The sequence below is a fragment of the Delphinus delphis genome, chromosome 7 (genome assembly GCF_949987515.2).
Source record: "Delphinus delphis chromosome 7, mDelDel1.2, whole genome shotgun sequence".
NCBI lineage: Eukaryota > Metazoa > Chordata > Mammalia > Artiodactyla > Delphinidae > Delphinus > Delphinus delphis.
This window is the reverse complement of record NC_082689.1, coordinates 42,332,326-42,351,791: the sequence shown is the minus strand read 5'-3', so window position 1 is coordinate 42,351,791 and position 19,466 is coordinate 42,332,326. Positions and strand designations below refer to the sequence as shown.

General features: G+C 35.7%; 1 protein-coding gene across 1 annotated transcript in view; it reads right to left on the bottom strand.

Moving 5' to 3' along the window:
• TMEFF2 (transmembrane protein with EGF like and two follistatin like domains 2) overlaps positions 1 to 19,466 on the bottom strand; it is a 248,544-nt gene that overhangs the window by 97,458 nt on the left and 131,620 nt on the right. The window lies entirely within an intron of this gene.

Here is a 19,466-nt window from a genome sequence, read left to right as displayed (position 1 = left end):
CTGCCTTTTGTCAGCTGAAGCAGAACATAACTTTCTCTCACCACCTCCCTCCCCTACTCCAAATTGACTCTACCTCCCAACCCCTATTTCCAAAGTTGTTCCATTATTCTTCCCAGCACTCAGCCTCAAAATCTTCATTTCTCTCTGACTCTTTTTCTAATGTCTTGCTTCTCATAATTGTGCAGTTGCCAAATGCTTCCCCATGCACCCATTGTGCTCGTGTGGATCAAATGACATAGTGAAAGTGAGAAGCATGTTGCAGGCTCTACGTCAAGGGGATAGTGCTCTCTCTTCCTTTAACTACTTTTCATTCCCTCCTTCATTTATTTATTCATCATTCATTTATGCATGCACTTATACTGGACCTAAGTGCTTCCTTGGAACTGTGCTTGTTACCGAGGGAGCCACAAATTAAATATAAGTCTCTGCTCTCCAGGAGGCTACTTTCTGGTTGAAGAAATCTCGTATCCATATTTCTGGGGTAACTAGGTACTGATAGGATTGAAACGAGGGAAAATGCTCTGAGATCTGGAGAAGGGGGCAATGATGATGTTCTGGAAGGGTCTAGTAAGCCTCCAGCAGATGGCAGATGACTAAATCAATTACTCGCAGATGAAAACATCTGGAGGCCTCTCAGCATACTTAGAATAAAAACAGCTCACTCCATTAAAGGTTACTAGAATCTTCATGATCAAGGACCTTTTCAATTTCATCTAAGGCTTTCTTATTTTTTTGGGCTCTAGCCACACTAATCTTCTGCCAGTTCCTTCAGCACACCAAGCTTGTCAGCATTATTGTGTCTTTGGACCAGAGGTTCTCTGCTCAGAATTCCTTTTCTACAGATCTTTGTATGGCTGGTCCTTGCTTGCTGTTTGACTCCAATGGCAATCCTCAGAGAGGCATTTCCTAAATACCCGATCTTAAATAGCATCCCCCTTTCCCAGGACGTTGTTGTTCAGAACTCTTGTATTTTTTTGAAAAAAAAAACTTATCTGGAAGCGTCTTACTTGCTCACTTGTTTATTTCTATATCACCTATCTCCCCCTCCTCTTCTCAGGATGTCTATGTCACCATCTTGAACCAGAACCTCCCCCAGGATGTAAGCTCTTTGCAGGTGTGGACCTGGTCTGTGTTATACACTGTATCGCCAAGGCTGAGACAGAGCGTGACACATCACATGTACTAACTAAATATACACTGCTACTGTACAGCTTCCTTGGCTCCAATCTTTCTCTCTTTTAGCAACAATTACCAAACTTCATTACTGGGTTCTTTCTCCTTAATGCTCCTTTGACTGTGTAACGTGTTCTGGCCAGAAGGACCTATGTAGAAGGGAGGAATGCCACTTCCAAGACTGGCCGATAAAAACTCCCATGTATGATCATTCCTTCTCTTTTGTTTTCTATTAAGTAAATGAATAGGACCTTAATGATTTAGGGAATGTCAGGCCCATGATATGGAAAGAGATATGGTTCCTAACAAACCATGTGTAAGATTACCTGATTAGGAACACTTGCCTTGAACTGTGATGAGAACAAGAAATAAATGTGTGTGTGTGTGTGTGCGCGCGCATGTGTTATACCTCTGAAAATTTAGCATTTATCTGTTTTAACATTTAGTGTTACTTATCCTAATGTACTTGACAACTAAGTCTTCAATCATTTGGTTACAGGTACCTTTCTAGCTCTTCAGGTACTACACACATTCTCAGTCATAAGCTATTCCTTTCTTTAACTACCTTAATTCTACCTTAATATCTTCCCTCTAGTGTTAAACAAAGAAAGTGCATGGACCTTGGAATTACCTTAGAAAAATCTGAGGTTGAATTCAAGAATTGCCCCTACCTAGCAACATACACTTGTCATGTTATTAACCTCCCCAAAACCAGTTCCATCCTGTGTATAAATGGAGGAAAATAATACCTAGCTCACCACACTGTTGTGAAGAATGAAATAAGATGGTGTACTTGACTTCCATGCTAATTAAACATGCCTTTCTTTATCTGTTTCCCCTTCTCTATACCTGTAAAACTCCTCTGAGTCTTGTAAGTTCTCCACTGTTCCCCAAGTTGGCCTCTGGGTTCAAAGCTTGACTTTGACCCTTGCTAGACAAGTAAACTTAGACAAGTTACTTAACACCTTTGTACCTAAGTTCCAGCCTATTTAAACCTGGAATCATCCTAGTACCTAACTTTTAGTGTTCCAGTTAATGTTAAATGAATTAATGAATGCAAAACCCTTGGAGGAGAGCAGGGCACAAAGTAAGTGTTCACTAGTGCTTAGTGGTTATTTTAAAATTATTCTTTCAAAACTCGAACCTAATTATCCCAGCTCATGCTGACACTGCTCTCCTCTATAGTAAAGATACTTGTGTCCATTGTATTACTTCCCATTAAAAAGAAAATCTTCTTGACTAGTAACTTTGCAGGCTATAGTTTTCAATATCCATAGTTCTCTACAATGATCCTAACAGCCAATGTTAGGCAGCATAAATAGAATTAAACTAAATTCCATTTTAAAAAATGCATGCTGCAACCAAAAGACATAGACTGGCTGAATGGATACAAAAACAAGACCTGTATATATGCTGGCTAAAAGAGACCCACTTCAGACCTAGAGACACATACAGACTGAAAGTGAGGGGATGGAAAAAGATATTCCATGCAAATGGAAATCAAAAGAAAGCTGGAGTAGCAATTCTCATATCAGACAAAATAGACTTTAAAGCAAAGACTATTACAAGAGACAAAGAAGGACACTACATAATGATCAAGGGATCAATCCAAGAAGATATAACAATTGTAAATATTTATGCACCCAACATAGGAGCACCTCAACACACAAGGCAAATACTAACAGCCATAAAAGGGGAAATCGAGGGTAACACAATCATAGTAGGGGACTTTAACACCCCACTTTCACCAATGGACAGATCATCCAAAATGAAAATAAATAAGGAAACACAAGCTTTAAATGATACATTAAACAAGATGGACTTAATTGATATTTATAGGACAGTCTATCCCAAAATAACAGAATACACTTTCTTCTCAAGTGTTCATGGAACATTCTCCAGGATAGATCATATCTTGGGTTGCAAGTCAAGCCTTGGTAAATTTAAGAAAATTGAAATCGTACCAAGTATCTTTTCTGAGCACCATGCTATGAGACTAGATATCAATTACAGGAAAAAATCTGTAAAAATACAAACACATGGAGGCTAAACAATACACTACTTAATAATGAAGGGATCACTGAAAAAATCGAAGAGGAAATCAAAAAATACCTAGAAACAAATGACAATGAAAACACGACGACCCAAAACCTACGGGATGCAGCGAAAGCGGTTCTAAGAGGGACGTTCGTAGCAATACACTCCTACCTCAAGAAACAAGAAACATCTCAAATAAACAACCTAACCTTACACCTAAAGCAATTAGAGAAAGAAGAACAAAAAACTCCCAAAGTTAGCAGAAGGGAAGAAATCGTAAAGATCAGATCAGAAATAAATGAAAAAGAAATGAAGTAAACGATAGCAAAATTAATAAAACTAAAAGCTGGTTCTTTGAGAAGATAAACAAAATTGATAAACCATTAGGCAGACTCATCAAGAAAAAAAGGGAGAAGACTCAAATCAATAGAATTAGAAATGAAAAAGGGGAAGTAACAACTGACACTGCAGAAATACAAAGGATCATGTGAGATTACTACAAGCGACTATATGCCAATAAAATGGACAACCGGGAACAAATGGACAAATTATGAGAAATACACAACCTTCTGAGACTGAACCAGGAAGAAATAGAAAATATGAACCAATCACAAGCACTGAAATTGAAACTGTGATTAAAAATTTTCCAGCAAACAAAAGCCAAGGACCAGATGGCTTCACAGGTGAATTATATCAAACATTTAGAGAAGAGCTAACACCTATCATTCTCAAACTCTTCCAAAATATAGCAGAGGGAGGAACACTCCCAAATTCACTGTACGAGGCCACCATCACCCTGATACCAAAACCAGACAAAGATGTCACAAAAAAAGAAAACTACAGGCCAATATCACTGATGAACATAGATGCAAAAATCCTCAACAAAATACTAGCAAACACAATCCAGCAGCACATTAAAAGGATCAGACACCATGATCAAATGGGGTTTATCCCAGGAATGCAAGGATTCTTCAATACATGCAAATCAATCAAAGTGATACACCATATTAAAAAACAGAAGGAGAAATCCATATGATCATCTCAATAGATGCAGAGAAAGCTTTTGAAAAAATTCAACACCTATTTATGATAAAAACCCTCCAGAAAGTAGACACAGAGGGAACTTTCCTCAACATAATAAAGGCCATATATGACAAACCCACAGCCAACATCATCCTCAATGGTGAAAAACAGAAACGATTTCCACTAAGATCAGGAAAAAGACAAGGTTGCCCACTCTTACCTGTATTATTCAACATAATTTTGGAACTTTTAGCCACAGCAATCAGAGAAGAAAAAGAAATAAAAGGAATCCAAATTGGAAAAGAAGAAGTAAAGCTGTCAATGTTTGCAGATGACATGATTCTATACATAGAGAATCCTAAAGATGCTATGAGAAAACTACTAGAGCTAATCAATGAATTGGTAAAGTAGCAGGATACAAAATTAATGCATAGAAATCTCTGGCATTCCTATACACTAATGATGAAAAATCTGAAAGTGAAATCAAGAAAACACTCCCATTTACCATTGCAATAAAAAGAATAAAATATCTAGGAATAAACCTACCTAAGGAGACTAAAGACCTGTATGCAGAAAATTATAAGACACTGATGAAAGAAATTAAAGACGATACAAATAGATGGAGAGATATACCATGTTCTTGGATTGGAAGAATCAACATTGTGAAAATGACTATACTACACAAAGCAATCTACAGATTCAATGCAATCCTATCAAACTACCACTGGCATTTTTCACAGAACTAGAACAAAAAGTTTCACAATTTGTATGGAAACACAAAAGACCCCGAATAGCCAAAGCAACCTTGAGAAAGAAAAACGGAGCTGGAGGAATCAGGCTCCCTGAATTCAGACTATACTACAAAGCTACAGTAATCAAGACAGCAGGGTACTGGCACAAAAACAGAAATATAGATCAATGGAACAGGAGAGAAAGCCCAGAGATAAACTGACGCACATATGGTGATCTTACCTTTGATAAAGGAGGCAAGAATATACAATGGAGAAAATACAGCCTCTTCAATAAGTAGTGCCAGGAAAACTGGACAGCTACATGTAAAAGAATGAAATTAGAACACTCCCTAACACCACCCACAAAAATAAACTCAAAATGGATTAAGGACATAAATGTAAGGCCAGACACTATCAAACTCTTAGAGGAAAACATAGGCAGAACACTCTATGACATAAATCACAGCAAGATCCTTTTTGACCCACCTCCTAGATAAATGGAAATAAAAACAAAAATAAACACATGGGACCTAATGAAACTCAAAAGCTTTTGCACAGCAAAGGAAACCATAAACAAGACAAAAATACAACCCTCAGAATAGGAGAAAATATTTGCAAATGAAGCAACTGACAAAGGATTAATCTCCAAAATTTACATGCAGCTCAGTATCAAAAAAACAAACAACCCAATCCAAAAATGGGCGGAAGACCCAAATAGACATTTCTCCAAGGAAGATATACAGATTGCCAAGAAACACATGAAAGAATGCTCAACATCATTAATCATCAGAGAAATGCATATCAAAGCTACAATGCGATATCATCTCACACCGGTCAGAATGGCCATCATCAAAAAATCTACAAACAATAAATGCTGGAGAGGGTGTGGAGAAAAGGGAACCCTCATGCACTGTTGGTGGGAATGTAAATTGATACAGCCACTATGGAGAACAGTATGGAGGTTCCTTAAAAAACTACAAATAGAACTACCATATGACCCAGCAATCCCACTACTGGGCATATACCCTGAGAAAACCATAATTCAAAAACAGTTATGTACCACAATGTTCATTGCAGCTCTATTTACAATAGCCAGGACATGGAAGCAACCTAAGTGTCCATCGACAGATGAATGGATAAAGAAGATGTGGCACATATGTACAATGGAATATTGCTCAGCCATAAAAAGAAATGAAATTCAGTTATTTGTAGTGAGGTGGATTGACCTAGAGTCTGTCATACAGAGTGAAGTAAGTCAGAAAGAGAAAAACAAATACTGTATGCTAACACATAGATATGGAATCTAAAAAAAAGAAAATATGGTCATGAAGAACCTAGGGGCAAGACGGGAATAAAGACAGACCTACTAGAGAATGGACTTGAGGATACGGGGAGGGGGAAGGGTAAGCTGGGACAAAGAGAGTGGTAGTGTATATATGGACATATATACACTACCAAATGTAAAATAGCTAGTGGGAAGCATTCGCATAGCACAGGGAGATCAGCTTGATGCTTTGTGACCAGCCAGAAGGGTGGGATAGGGAGGGTGCGAGGGAGGGAGACACAAGAGGGAAGAGATATGGGGATATATGTGTATGTATAACTGATTCACCTTGTTATAAAGCAGAAACTAACACACCATTGTAAAGCAATTATACTTCAATAAAAACGTTAAAAAAAGAAGAAAAGAAAATGCGAGCCTACTGACCCTGTGCACCGTACTTTATTACAATGTGTTGTTTCATCCTTAGTGCAAAGATTTTTTTCTCTTTTAACACTACGGTACAAGATATTAATTTGAAACTATACTTTGATTTGGGACAAACAAAATTTGGGGGAAAAAGGTGCAATCAATGAATAAGTGGGTTAAAATTCCCAGAAGCTTGATTATACTAATAAAGGGCTACAAATCCCATTATGAAGATTTAAAAAATATATAGTCAAATATATCTAGCAAATTATTGGTTTTATATTGATTATCTGAGGAGAAATAGAAAAAGCAGAATTGATAGTAGGAAGTCTTATAAGCAACTGTATATCTTAAGTCACATTTCGTATTCTAAACCCATAATCATAATTGTTAGGCTCTATATTATGATATATTGCTATTGTTTTGCATATTTTTATCTTTGCTTCTCATTTCTACTTATAATCTTTTAACTAAATATGATCAAAGGTAGAATATTTGTCATAAAAATCTGATCAATGTTTTCCCACTTGACATGAACTTGTGTAACAACCACATCTTTTATTCTTAATTAATAGTAAAATAAAGTATTTACAGAAAACAATGATATAAGGAAATGACACTTTATTGTCACAAACCAAGTCATCTGATTTCCAATTTTTTCATAAATGGCTTATAGTAAATCAGAGAATTGTTCAAGAAACACTCTTCTAGGACCATCTGAAGACCTGGCACTCTTCCTTTCTCTGCTGCTTGAACAAATGATTTTTCTCTCAACAACTGCTTAGTTTTGTTATCTGTACTTGGGAACTATAATCCTAGAAACTCATATGAAATATTTTAGGAGTTCTGCCTAATCTCTGCCTGAGATGATAATTAAGAGAAAAAGACTAACAGACACATTGGCCATCGATCTTGTTTTAACCCTGCACCGAATCAGATACCATAACAATAACATATCCAGATATCATTATTCAGGTCTTACAGAGAATCACGTCTACAGATATAATCTCACAACTTTAGAATTTTATCATTAATATATTACATTAAGATCCAATATAAGTAATTTTGTATAATTTATAAGGGAGTTATCAAGGATGTTGTATTTTATTTTGTTCAAAATGTTATTAAAGTCATGAAGTATAAATCCTTGTGGAGTTCAGAACTTCTTAAACTATCTTTTGATGAACTAGTATCTTTTCTAATTACATCATGAGAATTATTCTTTTTCTTCCTTACCTTGAATCAGGGATACGCAGAAATATGGTTTTAGCATATTCTCTTAGTTTGATTTTTCTTTAAAATTACTTTTTCTATCCTACTTTTCTCCTTCTTTCTTCTCCTCAACATTGTTTTATTATTAAATTCTTGAATTTTTTCTCTTATTTAAATAACTTCATTGTATTTCTACCTTTTGCCACCACTGATTCATATCCTTTGAAGAGCCTCCTGTTTTCTGAGCTTTCTAAAGAGATGATTAGCCAGTACGAAAATCTTATTTCTGCATGAGGGTTAAAATACAGAGTTGTAAATGCTACCTTCTGGACACAATAGACCATCTTTTCTAATTTAAAACTAACAGTAAAAATTTTAGGTTGAAAAGGAAAGAGGAACAATGCCACTGGGGCCACTGGGGATGCTTGTGAAGTAGGTCTATATAGCTCACAGTAATTCTGTTCCTATCTTAGGTGATGTTTGGATTCAAAAGAACCATGGACATTATCTAGACCAACACCCTTATTTCCTATATTTTACCTATGAGAAAATGGAGTTTATTCTGGCATAAGGATATACATATACATCAATGGAATAAAATGAGAACTCAAAAATAAACGCGCACATACAGGGTCAATTGATTTTCTACAAGGGTGCCAAGAAAATTCAATGGAGAAAGGATAGTTTTTTCAATAAATGGTGTTGAAATAACTGATTATCTACAAGTAAAAAAATGATTCTTGACCCTTTCCTCCCTCCATATAAAAAATTAACTCAAAATGAATCAGAGACCTAAATATAAGAGCCAAAGCTATAAATCCCTTAGGAGAAAATATAGGAGTAAATCTTTTTGACCTTGGGTTAAGCAAAACCTTCCTAGTTGTGACACCAAAAACACAAGTGACGAAAGACAGACAAATTGAAATTCATCAAAATTAAAAACTTTTGTGTTTTGAAAGGTATCGCCACAAAAATGAAAAGACAACTCCACAGAATGGAGAAACTATTTTCATATCATATATATTTGGTAAGAGGCTTATACCTACAATTAAAAAAAAAACTCCTACAACTTAGTGATAAATACCTCAATTAAAAAATGGGTAAAAATCTGAAGAGATGTTTATCCAAAGACATACAAATGATCAGTAAGCACACTGAAAAGAGACTCAACACAATTAGCCATCTGGAAAATGTTAATCAAAACCACTATCAGAGACCACTTTATACCCACTTGGATTGTATTATTCAAAAAGATGGTAATAATAAGTGTTGGCAAGGATGTGGAGAAATTTGGATCCTCATACATTGCTGCTAGAAATATAAATGGTGCAGCCACTTTGGAAAACTATCTGGTAGTGCCTCAAAAAGTTAATCATGAGGTTACCATTTAATCTAACAATTCTACTCCTAGGTATATACCAAGAGAAATAAAAACATATGTCCAAAATAAACTTGTACTTACACACATATACAAACACACAAATTTGTATACAAATGTTCATAACAGCGTTATTTATCAGAACCCAAAATTGGAAATAACCCAAATGTTCATCAACTAACTGATAAATGCATAAACAAAATGTGGTATATCTACACAATTAAATACTTTTCATCAATCAAAAAATGAAATACTGATACATGATACAATGAACCTTGAAAATATTCTAAGTGAAAGAAGCCCAGTCACAAAGGACAACCTGTTGAATGATTCCATTTATATGAAATATTGGAATAAAGAAATCTATAGAGACATAAAGTAGATTAGTTGTTGCCTAAGGATGGAGGAGGGAAACTTGGGGAGGAAATGGGAAGGGGCTGCTAAAGTGTACAAGTTTCTTTTTGAAGTGATAAAAATATTATGAAATTGATTGTGTTGATGGGTGCACAACTTGGTGACTATACTAAAAACAATTGAATTGTATACTTTAAATGAATGAGGTTTATGTGAATTGTACTACAAAATGGCTATAAATCTATCTGTCATCTAATTATCTATGTAATCTAATTCGTCTATAGGAAGAAAAAAAAAAACAGAGACCAAGGGAAATGATGTGATTTTATCCAAGATGAGACCTCACTTCTCTGAACCCAGTGGTCTTTCCACTATGTCATACCAACTCTTTTCTCTCTCTCTTTTTAAAATCTCTCTTGGGTAGCTTTGATGAGGTAGTGGCATAAATCACTTGAGCCCTTCTCTTTACTACATGTTGATTACCCTTAACCTTTCAGGGGTTTCATGTATTTTTTTTTTTTTTTTGGCCACACTGTGCAGCTTGTGGAATCTTAGTTCCCCAACCAGGGATCAAACACATGTCCCATGCAGTGGAAGCATGGAGTCCTAACCACTGGACCGCCAGGGAATTCCCAGGGGCTTCGTGTATTTATCTGTCAAATGAAGATAACATTACCTGCCCTAAGTACATCCTAGAGATATCAGAGGATCAAAGGAGAGGAGAAAGTAGGCTGAAAAGAATTAGGTTTTAATATGTTAGAAGGTTTCCCTTTTCATCTGGCTGTCCCTTAATGCCATGTGCATCTCAAAAGGGAAATATTTTCTCCAACAAAAGACAATTGTTAAAAGACTTATGAATTCAGTGTAAAACATACCATAACATATCTCCTAAGCATGTAATAATACACAAAAATGTCAGGTACAGATATACTGATCAATACAGGGCTTCTTTTAATGTATTTCCCCTCCCAAGTCTGACCATCCGATGTCACTGTAATGCAAGCATCTCTGTTGTATTCTCTTTTTCCCAAATCAACAAATCTTTTAGAGGAGGAAAAACATATTCAATTAAAATTAAACTGCATACTTCATTCAAATATAATATTTTTATTTCTTTGTCATAATTGATAATTTGATGTTATATTTGAATGTCTTAAAGTATCACCTTTATGTACATATCAATGTTTAAACAGATATACATCACTAATTTCTGCTAAAGTGAAGATAATATTTTACTTCATTTCTTGCTTTTTCCTCAATTGTTGCACACTTCTCCCTGATATACATCTTTTAATATCTGCTGATTATAGGCATTTATGACTACTTGGAACCGAGCATTGCTTTTATTACCCTGAATAATACAATTTTGATTATAGAAAGCTCATTTTAGGATGAGTTCAGAGAACAGAGTAAACTATTATGTAAAGACTTTGAAAAGACTGCAATGAATAAAAAAGAGCTGTGGTAAACAAACTTCAGAAGATCACTCGTCCCAAGTGCATAGTCCTGAGTTCTTATGTTTCACTCAGAGCTTAGTAGTGAAGGGATGAATGGACCCACTCCTGATTACTTTTACTTTGCATTGGGGGGAAGCTAGAAAAAACAGATATTTGTTTCCTTTATTTATTTTCTTCTTTATACTATAATAAGCATTTAGTTCTTCAGCAGTATTGATTTTTTCAATTGGATGTTGCATATAATTTTACAATTTGTTCAATCACTTATTAGATATTACACATACTGCTTATAGGGGCATATTTCTGGAACAGACTGATGTGGGCTGCCGAGGACTGCTTGCTGATTTGTTGTTTAGATGAACCAACATATACAGTATATTACTATTTGGGAGTAAACCACTGAAGGCCAGGAGTGGTTTCTACCCAATTTAAAACACCTGTGGGTGGACAGTTTCTCAGTAAATAATGCTTATACCTCAGAAAGCTATTTATTATGAACGCTCTGGATACAGACAAAGGAAATGTTTTCAGTACACATACTGTCTAACCTCTTGGAGTTAACCAAGAAAAATGTCTAAGGTAGACTTAGAGGGGATTTAGGTTTTGGTAAATTCTTTAGATCGCAAATGTTAGGACACTGCCCTCAACTGCATGTGTCTTGAGAAAGGCAAAAATTTTGAAAGAATAATTAGAATTTGGGCCCACAGAAATTATGTTCAAATCTAAATATATTACTCATAAATTTGTTTAGCATTTGTAACAATCTCCAAGCACAACCTCAAGGTTAAGTAAAATTTTCAAGAGAGAGGCTTTGTTGATATATAAAATATGATTCGACTCATCAAAAATACATACACACACATGTGCATGTACACACACACATAGGAGGAAAACACACCTCAAAATTTTATGGTAATTATCTTGGAATGGTGGGATGACATTGTAATATTTCTAGGCTTTTGAAATTTCTATGATAAACATGTGCAACTTTTATAATCAGAAAAAGCCACAGTAAATTCCATTTTAATGTAACCATTAAAACATACATTAGATTGGAAAATAAGAGGCTTGGCATTATATTTTTAAGTGTTAAATAAAAAGATATAGCAGAGCATTGTACTAAGATAGGGATTAAAATCCACTGGCATATGGGCCATATTTATTTGCCATTTAATTTGCTGATTCTTCCCTCTTTCTTTATATCTCATAATTTCTATTCTTGCAGCAAGAATATGCATTTGTAATAAACCTTCCTCTACCACTTGGAAAGGAGCATGTAGTCCATCAGCTATTCCCAAAGATACTAAGGAATGAAGTCCCACCTTTCTTAACAAATGGCTTACTGAGCAGTGCCTGTGCTCTTCTGGGTTCCCCAATGCTCCTCTGCCTTTTGCACAGCCCTTTGAAATATTGCTAGTAGTGGCACCAGCATTAAAGGAAGGGGGAGTATTATAATGGCCACTCTCCATGTTATGTGCCTCTTTTCTGGGTAAAAATCTAAAGCCTATCACTAGTTATAAATATAAATAATGTTCATCCTGGTTCATAATCAGAGTTGCTATTGCCTTACTCAAAACAAGCAAATTGAAGTTGAAACAGCTCAAAGAACCAGGTTTTGGTGAAGATATGTCTCTTCTCTGCAACCTCATGGTTAATAACCTTCTCAACCTAATTGGGCACACATATAGTCATAAGGATATGCTCCATAGATAATAATTCAATACCTCTACAAAAAAACACATAAAACCCACACAGTCTGCCAAAAGTAAGGTGTATATATCTAATGGGAAAAAAATATTTCAAAGGACATCGTAGGTGATGTGAACCTGTTAGTGGTAGACTTTATCACAAAGAGGTGGTATTTTCTATTTCAACAACAAAAAAGTGTGAAATTCTGTACTGAATATATCCAACATGTTATACATGTATGATATACACCTAATGCATGCTACACACACACACACACATGCAGACACATAATTTATGTTATTAAACATATGAGAAGATACTGAGTGGTGGTTAAGAGCATGGTGTCTGGAGTCAGCCTGGCAGGGTTCAAATCCTAGCTCTTCCACTTACTCTTTGGCTTTGGGTGGTTTGCTTAACCTCTCTGTGTCTCCTTCCATGTAAAATGAGAATTATTAGTGTATCTAACTTCATAAGATTAGCAGGAGGATTAAATGGCTCCATGAATGTAAACAATACCATGGTACCTGCTGCATAGGAAACACATGCTTGTGAAAATTCTGTCATCTTTTGATGATCACAATGAGATTCATGTTTTTATCTCTGAGACTGGGATGTTATGTTGTGATGTTGGAACATGGAGCGTGTATTTCCTGGTTTTAAGGCACAGGAGTCTCTGACTCGGAATATACTAGAAACTGAGACTTAGAAAACTCAACACAAAATTGTTGGTGAGAGTTTGGTGAGTGAGCACCAGAAGTAAGGCAGGAGAAGCAGGGTATAGTCTACACAAGCAGGTAAAAGAGAAACAAGTAGTGAAAACAGTTAAGTTAGTGGGAGAAATACAATCTATGCTTTGGAGTTTTGTTTCCTTTGTTCTGCCTTCAGGTAGTATTTCATTATTTTTATATAAAATCGAAGTTACCTGATTTCTAATGTCTGAGCTAAATAAAAATTGCAAAAACATATAAAACGTATTAAAGTTTTCAATACTTTATTCCTGTATTTTTCGATACTCTACACCAGATCCACATTTGCACCCATCACATCCTAATTAAGTTTCATTAATCATTGTGCGATAACTAGCACAGTTGAGGCATACATAATTACTGAGAAAAACTCAAAAGACTCTTCAGAACTTATGTGAAAATCCAATTCCTTTCTAAGTAAAGTAGCCCAGGACATAGAAGACCTGAGGGATGTCTTTGTTTGAAAGACCATGATTTATTTTCAAATTTCAGTTTTATTTAAAAAATCTTACTTTTCACAAAGCTCAACCCAAATTTGGAGGGTGGGTTAGTTGTATATTTTTTTGTTTGTCTCTTTTTGGAATGGCCTGCTGTGCATTTGAAGCGGCATCATTATTTATTCATCTTTCTAAGTAACACTTAAAGTGTTTAGATTCAGTTTGCAGACTTGGCTATTGGCAGAGGGAAGTCTGGGTCACAGACATGGCGTTTGTAGGCACAGACCATTGTACAGACCATGTTACAAATACTAGTCTTATTTATAATTGCACTTCTAAATTGTGTGAAATTTTTTAAAAGTACAAATTATTTTTTCTTGTTTAAGATAGGTGGATAAATACATAAAAGAAGGAAATAAAATCAAACTCAAATTTTTACATTAAGCCATAGATTTGCTAAAAATGTCAACATTTTTCTCTTGAAATTATGGGAGTGGGAAGAGGTGTGTTTCCCCAAATATACAGCAGAAGCTGTATATTGCCCTCTTCTCTGGAAAAAGTTTCTGGGCAAATGGAAGTATTAAAGGAAAGGGAGATGTCTTTACTCTTCAGACCCCATCTATACAAACAGACAATACTATGGCAGTTTTCACAGGCAACAACACTGTCTTCATGGTGAAGGAAAGGCAATTTGAGGGAGGCAGCATCCTAACTACGGGAGTCTTAGAACTGAGAAGGTTTTATCATAAAGCCTACAACCCACCCAAACCTTAGATTTTCTGGACTAGACAGACCTATTTTCTGTTTGTGTGTGTGTGTGTGTGTTTTATTCTGTCCATGAGTAAACTCACATTAGAAGCCAGTCCAAATTATGGTAACCGCTTTTACAGTTCTAAGGCAAGAGAGTAAAGGAAATCAATATAAAGAAAACACCGTAGGGGAAGACTGAATGAACTCGTAGTTCAGTAAAATTCTATGACTAATCAGCATCTTCTTTAGAGCCCACATACAACCCCAAATGATATTCTTTTTACTTAGCAGAAAACAGTTGGAAACTTTCCAGTTGCAACACAATCTTTTTTGTTCAATTGTCGACCAGTAGTAGTTTTAAAAAGAAATCATTTCTAAATCTTAAGACTCAGAGGTGTCTTATTTTTCCCTATCAAACTCATAACCCAATACTGAAGTCAGCAGGACCTAATGCCTAATTTGCTTATATGTATGGTGAAATCTAGTGCCAAGGATCATCCTTGACCGTTGCCCCACTTCAAATATTCATGATTCTCTACAGTCCAAAAAGCATTAAAGGTGGGAATGATGCCAGCAACACACAGTCTTCCTAGTGACAAGGAGCCTTCTTAGATCAAAGGAGTAAGATGTTAAAAGACTTCAAACTAAAGTGTCTTTGTAAGAGAGGCTCACAAAAGTAATGCCAAATCTCACACCCTGTTTCAGTTATGGAACATCAATGAAATAAAGGAAAAAATAGATGCTCATTCATTTTCTCTTCTGAACTCTTTTTACTGAACTACTTTGCTTTTCTCCTTTCTTACCATTGCAGTCAAACACTAGGATGTGATGCACTAAAACTGGAAAACATTATTAATGCTTTCAAAGACAAAATGAATGACTACTGAGGAATTAATAGCATTTAAGCCAATATGATTTCGCTAATGGGGCCTAAGTGGCATGTTGAGAATAATACAAGAGCAAAGTTAAAATGGGCACAGGAGCTATAAAGCATACATATGAAGCAAATACACATAACGATTTAAGTTGTCCCTTTATGTCATTTGTCACCCAGCTGTTTCTGCTCTTACACCTGTGCTCCCTTCCTTGATCTATCTTGATACCCTGGAAATGTTAGGCCTGCAGCCAATTTCATACCCAGTCATTTCTATGATCAGACCCAGCTATCAGCTTGCTCTTTTCTTATATTAAATCAAGTATCAACCCCAGGGCTCTGAACTACTTCTGACTGGCAGGACCAACAGAAAGTTCTAGGATAATTACTTCTTAGGACTAGTTCCCAGTGCAAAGAGTTACTACTGACCTACTTTGGACTTACTGAAATAATTTATCAGGTAAGATAATTAAGGGAATATAAAGCTGTTTCTAAAACCAAGCAAGTATCAGAAATATTTGTTGAAATCATAAGTTAGTATTCCCAGTACTATCAGATGGGGCTTTATTACTTTGCTATGAGTCAAATTTATTATGTTTGACTTAGAAGCCCTTCTTTTTCTTTATAAATTATACTTGGCAGGAGGTATCTGAGAGTCTCTTTGATGTATAAATATATTAGTTTTGACCTTTTTTCAGTCTAGATATAAAGAGAAACTGTCTTTTAAGCCCTTCTTTTCTTTGCCTTTTAACCCTTTCCCCATAAATAGGCATGCATATCCCTTTGCACTGGTGTTCCAATTATTTTCGAGGTCCATCCTAAATAAAGAGATGCCTTGATATGAGAGTGGATATATCTGTGGTGTGGACCACTCACCATGTGGACTTTTAACCCTCTTTTGAAAGCATGATCCTTTCCTACATATAGGTAGATATCTATAACTGAAGAATCTTTTGTAGCAATGGTCTTTCTTTCCTTTTGAGAAAATCTGACCAGTTTCTTATTTCTACAGCCTTGATGTTCTCCATAAGAAGAAGAAAAAGGCAAGAGAAAAACCTTGAAAGGAAATCATAGCACATAAGGGAGGAGCTTGTATAAGCTTTATAAGCTTGTATAAGCTTTATAAGCTTATAAACCATCTGTTTTTCTCAAAGGCATTAAATTTTACGTTATTAGTATCATGGTTTATCAATGTCATCCTCTATTATTTTTTCTCCTTTTCCTCTACTCTCCTTACCCTTCCCCCATTTATTGTTTTTTCTTTCCCGTGTCCAATGTACCTTGCTTCTTGACTCAAAAACTCATCTAACTATGGAAACAAGATCAGCTGATTGTGTACTGGCTTTTTAATTCTAACAGAGGTTTACCTTCATCTAGAAAATACCTGAACATCTTTGAATAGCTAGATTTACCCCTTGTGGTAAAATGTAAAGTATTAATTTCTTAGGCTAGGGTTAAAGAAAAATCAGGAATCAGTCTTTTACATTTGTTTCAATATTGCAGTTATAATAGTAACATTATTTCTCAGTACTACTTATCCACATCTTGTTATTATTTGATAATGTATGGTTGAGGAACTTGTATGCATAAAATTGTAGTTTAGTTAATGTCAAGGGAAAAAAATAAAACTAAACACTGACTTATGCTCTTTGTTCCCACATAGCAAATGCAGTATTTTATGTTTGTGAGAGGACCTGGCCATGGTTTCATCTGGAATCAATAGCACATCAAGCTCCCCTGATTCAGTTGACTAGTACTAGAGTCAGATCCCTCCCCTATTGCTTCTTATCTTACTTTATAGCCTCTTTCATTCCATGACTATTTAATTTCATTTATTGCTTTATTCTTGTGTCCTTCAGCTGTTTCCAGTCTGCCCTTCATGGCCATAACTAAATACAGTATGTAAACATGCAAAGGTATTTATGTAAATGAAAATCAATATGCTTATCATTTCAGCACCATTCCTTCTTGCTTACATTGGACATTTTAAGTACATTTTATTTGAACGCTAACAACTTTTCATTCTTGCCTGGGAAGTATAATGATCTTCTTGGCTCCCTGCCCCCTGCATCCCTCTAATCTTCACAGCTATGGCCACTTAGCCTCATCTGGAGGCTCAGCCTTATTCTGCATTTTGGAACTAATCTTGTCTCTAGGCTGGGGGCATACAAGATGTCCTAGCCAAAAGCTAACGGATTCAGCAACCAGTCATCCTTGCTGCTGGCTTCATTCTGACCTTGTAATTTATTTCTGAGATCTAGGGGCTTGTCCCAGCCTTCTGTAGCCAAGGCTTGGCTTTGTACACCAGTTCTGGTAGGTGGGTATCTATCCAGTATCTGCCCCTGATTAGCTTTCCAATTCCTTGACGACTGAGGTTCTGCCTTATCCTTCTCCTTGCTCCCTTTGTAACCGAATTTCTTTTCCTAACTCCAGTACCCATGGCTGTTGAACCTTTCTGATGCCACTTACCTTGCCCAAGTCTCCTTATCCTGTATACTGTATATATATATCCTGTATATATATCCTTATCCTGAATATAATTCTATATATTCAGATCCAGAGATCTGAACTTTTGCTAGAATACCAGGAGTGACACTGCTTGCCCGAACATTTTCCCATTGCCTGCTGCAAGCTTCTCTCGTCACCAGCTCTAACCCTGCAGGTCTTCAGTCACTGGATCTAAGCTGCCTGCAATCTGGCCATCTCATTTTTCCAGACATGACAGGAAAGAAATACTTTAATTGCATCTTTGGTTGAATTGTTATGCTAACATCCTCTAGTTACTTTCACCTCATATCTTCATCTTGGCCCTGCCACTTAAACATTTTAAAACTCAGTTTCCTCCTTGTGAAGTGATCATAATAGAATCTACTCTAGGGTATTTTGAAGATAACTGAGGAAAAAAAAAAGAATGCATACAAATAGACTAAGCTCATAGTAAGAAATTAGTCATTTTTATCTGCTATTATTGTCTCATTCCTTAAATCTTTGCAGTTGTAAAGTGAAACCATGTCACTTAAAGGTGATCATTAAAGAGTGGGGAATGGAAAATTCTTAAGAAAAAATTAGGGACCCATGTGAATTTTTAAAAAGTAAAATAGCTGACAGCAAGAAAATTTACAGCATTAAAAATAAAGTTGAGCTACAGATGTAGTCATCAGCAAACATTAAAACAAGATATTTTAAGGATACATTTCTTATCAATGTGTCTTAATATATAATGACTATGACTATACAGAGCCTTAAAGCATTTAGGGAGGAGAAAGATTCTCTGAGTCAGTCATTTATCTTAGAGCAGTATTTATACAACCATCTGGGGGAGTTTTAGACAAGTAAAATTTTAAGCCCCACTTCTCTGAAATTCTGATTCATTAATTTTGACATGGAACTAAAGGATCGATGTGTTTTAAAAATTCCCAGCCAGGTTTGGGAACCATAAAGTTCATCAGCCATTAAGATGTCCAGGAGGTTCCTAAGAAAACATATGTCTGTTTACCTCAAGATGGTCAAACCAGTGCATACACTCCCTGACTTGACTCCTAGCTGACCATTGGTTAGAAATGTTAAACAGGTATGGAAATCCTACTGATACCTGCTTTTATTAATGGGTGGCTAGTTCACGTGGCTAGTCAATAGCAGTGTTTATTGTAAGTACCTAGTTAATTTACCCTAAGAATCTCAGTTGGAATCCTCAACTTAATCTACATTCAAAAATATTCTAAAATGTTTTAAGTGCAGACTGTTTCATTCTTGCCAAAATTATCTTGCCTTAATTTTTTCTTTCTGTTTCTTAGATGAATTGCCCCCTCCACCCACAAAAGTCTGATGAAAATGATTGTGTTTTTCCTTCAACTTTACTGAGATATAATTGGCATATAACATTGCATAAGTTTAAGGTGTACAACGTGTTTGATA